The sequence below is a fragment of the Elephantulus edwardii genome, unplaced genomic scaffold (genome assembly GCF_000299155.1).
Source record: "Elephantulus edwardii isolate Elephantulus edwardi_28Jun2011 unplaced genomic scaffold, EleEdw1.0 scaffold00255, whole genome shotgun sequence".
In the NCBI taxonomy this organism is placed as follows: Eukaryota; Metazoa; Chordata; class Mammalia; order Macroscelidea; family Macroscelididae; genus Elephantulus; species Elephantulus edwardii.
This window is the reverse complement of record NW_006400005.1, coordinates 1908590-1912650: the sequence shown is the minus strand read 5'-3', so window position 1 is coordinate 1912650 and position 4061 is coordinate 1908590.

Here is a 4061-nt window from a genome sequence, read left to right as displayed (position 1 = left end):
CTTTTTTAATTTTCTACTAGTTTAGGATAGGAGAATTGATGCCTTTGACCTTTGGTGTTAGAGAATAGTATTGAGGGTACCATGCACTGCTAAGAAAACAAACAGATTCATCTTGGAGAGGGTAAAACTGGGATGCTCCTTGGAGACAAGGATTCTGAGGTTCGTCTGACATACTTTGGTCATGTTGTAGGGAGAGACCGGTCCTTAGAGAAGGACATCATGCTTGGGAGGGTGGAGGGCAGGCACAAGAGGGGAAGGCCCTCTAGGAGATGGATTGATTGTGTCGGAAACAATGAGATTGGCACCGGACAGAACAGAGTTTAGGGCTGTTGTACATAAAGTGGCTATGAGTCGCAAGCGACTCGATGGCACATAACAACAATAACAACAACTAGTTTATTTGGAAATTTTTAAAAAATTGTGTTTTATTAAGAACTGAAGAGAATAACTTTGGGAAAGTATATAGCACTTTAAAGAGTTTAGAATTTGGCAAGAGTAATAATGTGAAAAGAGATCAACTATCATTAAAAATGAAATTAAAGTGACAAAAGGAGAGTTAGAGTAGGTACATCATTAATACAGGAGCTTATTAAATGTTGATCAAGGAAGTAGCATTTAAGTTTAAATAGTGAATAAAAATCTTTTACAAAGAATCTTGAAGATGTTGAAATAAAATATGAATCAAATTCTATGAAGACATTGGGACTGGAGCAAAAGGCTTTGGGCAACATTGTAGGAAATATGTTAGAAATTAATGTCACCTCTTTACTGGCTTTTGTGGATACAAAGTGACTAGAATGAAGAGCCTGCTTTGTGGAATATATGGTACACAGGGGATTATTTTTAACATTGGACTGACTTCTGCCCTTCTCTGGACACATCGTCAATTGCAAGCACTTACAGAATAGGATTGTAATTCAAAAGCTCTTTGGGACCCTTTCCTCCATTTTCAAACAAACAAACCTTTCTAAATGACAATAAAATCAGAAGTTTGCTTTTAGTCTTTGGACTACATTTCCTTTAGGATCTGTTTGTCAGAGTAAGATCTTTCTATATGTCCTCAATACCTATCCTGTGAGTATTCCCCAAAATGTGATGATTTTATATGTCAACCTGGCAAACTATGGGCCCAATTGTTTGCTCACATACTAGTGTAGATGTTAATTTGAAGGCATTTTATTGATATGATTAACACTTAAAATGAACAATAATAGGTAAAAACTATAATCCTTGATAGGTATCACCAAATCAATGGAAAGACTTCTGAACATAAATTAATCTTAAGAACAGAAATTCTGCTTCAAGACTAACAGATATCTTACTGAAATTTCTAGTCTGACACCTGATATATGGTTTTTGGACTTGTTAATATCTATAATTGTATGAGAAAATTTCTTAAAATGTATCTACTTATGTGGAGAAGGATGGACAATCTTCTGCTGTGTGATTCTGAAAATCCACTGGAGGGTCAACTATCTGTCAGTTCTGACTTGATTGTAGTCAACAACAAACAACAATATCTATCTATCTATCTATCTATCTATCTATCTATCTATCCATCCATCCATCATCCATCCAATCTCCTCTTCCTCCTACTTCTCTGAAGAAACCTTGATACTATAATTATGTCTTAAGTTTTTCCAATATTGATGTGTTCCACTCTTAAGAGCACAGAAGAGCTTTCAAACTTCTGCAGTGCCTTAAGTGTGTGGTTAAGGCACTGGTAATAAGAGCAGTCTGCCCTGTGAATGGGAGGGTCATTTATGTAGGAAACTGAAAAACAACATTATAGCTGACCAAATGTCAATTTGTTCTTTTATTGTCTCTATGTTGACAACTCTAAACAATAAATGTGCTGTTGTTGCTTTTAGCGTCCATCAAATCAGTTCTAATCAATGCATGACATCTTTAATTATGAAAGAATGAAACATTACCTGGTCCTCTGCCACCATGATTGTTAGGTATATTGGAGTCCATTGCTGTGGGTATTGTATCAACCTGTCTCACTGAATATTTCCATATCCAACACTGTTATTTTTTCCCCAAAACCATGTATTAAATCTTGGTTATAAGAAAGTGGAATCTTAGAAATGAATTTAAAGTAGGCATAAATTCTGCTGGAAATGGGTTTTTCCTATGTTCTTGAAAGGAAGCTAAAATTGTGATATCAAACAACAGCCTAGGAGGTCTGTTGAAGCCAGTTTGAAAGTAATGGAAGAAAAAAACCCCCAAAATATGTTATTCTAAATTCAGCTATATAATGGAATGTTCACATTAAATCCCTGCCCACAAACAGTCCTAGTTACTTGATTCTATAGGAAGCTGACAAGCTTAGAACATGTTTTTGCATGTATTCATAAATTTGTAGTCTATGTAGGCTTCTTGTTTGTGCTGAAAGAACAAATAAATATGCCTTGAAGAAACTGTAGCCAGAATGTTCCTTGGAGGCAAAGATGATAAAGCTTCACATCACATACTTTGCACATGTGACTTCTTGTTGTTGCTGTTATGTGCCATCAAGTCATTTGCGACTCATAGCGATCCTATGTACAAGAATCCTAAATGCCGTACTATCCTGTGCCAACCTCGCTGTCTCAAACACATTCGTTCTCACCACTTCACTCACAGAATCGATCCATCTCATCGAGGGTCTTCCTCTCCTGCGTCATCCCTCCACACTTCCAAACATGATGTCCCTCTCCAAGGACCAGTTCCTCCTTGCAGCATTCCCAAAGTATGTCAGATGAGGCTTCAGAATCCTTGACTCCAGGGAACATTCTACCTTCACCCTCTCCAGGACAAACCTGTTTGTTCTCCTAGCAGTCCATGGTATATTCAACACTCTTCTCCAGCACCACTGCTCAAAGGCATTAATTCTCTTTCTATCATCCATATTCGCTGTCCAACTCTCTCACGCATAGCACATAATTGCAAAGACTATAGCCTGGATCAGGCGCACCTTAGTCTCCACCCTGACGTTGTTGCACTTCAGTACTCTTGAGAGGTCCCTCACAGCTGACTTCTCTAATGCAATTCGTCTCTTGATTTCGTGGCTGCTGTTACCAAAAATGTTGACTGTGCAGCCAAGTAAACTAAAACTGTTAACTATTTCAATCTCTTCACCATCCATACTGATGCTGCCAATTGGCCCAATGGTGAGAATCTTTGTTTTCTTGATATTGAGCTTCAATCCATATTGAAGACTGCAGTCCTTGATCTTCTGCAGCAAGCGCTTCAGGTCCTCCTCAGTTTCAGCGAGCAGGGTTATGTCATCTGCACAACTCAGGTTGTTAATGATTCTTCCACCAATCCTGATGCCACATTCCTCCTTGTATAGCCTAGTGTCTAGGATGATCTGTTCTGCATACAGACTGAAAAAGGTATGGAGACAAAATACATCCCTGATGGGTCCCTTTCTTGATTTTGAAGCATCCAGTGTCTCCCTGCTCTGTTCTGACGACTGCTTCTTGGTCCAAGGATAGGTTTCGCATTAGCATGATCAAATGTTCTGGGATTCCCATTCTTCTCAGAGTCAGCCATAACTTCTTGTTATCTACACCGTCAAAAGCCTTTGCATAGTCAGTGAAGCACAGATAGACATTCTTCTGGTATTCTCTGCTTTCTGCCAAGATCCATCTTACATTAGCTAATTAACTATAATATCCCTAGTACCACAACCTCTTCTAAATCCTGCCTGCACATCTGACAGTTCTCTGTTGACATATTGTATCTGGATAATTTTCAGCAGAATCTTGCTTGCATGTGATATCAATGATATTTTTCGATAATTTTCACACTCTGTTGGGTCACCTTTCTTTGGAATGGGAACAAGTATCGATCTCTTCCAGTCGGTTGGCCAGCTGGCTGTCCTCCAGATTTCCTGGCACAACTTAGCGAGCACATCCAGAGCATCGTCTGTTTGTTGAAATAAATCAATTGGTATGCTGTCAACTTCTAGAGCCTTGTTTTTTGCCAATTCCTTCATAGCAACTTGAACTTCCTCCTTCATTGCCATAGGTTCTTGCTCAAATGTTATTTCATGAAATTCCTCTGTGTCCGCC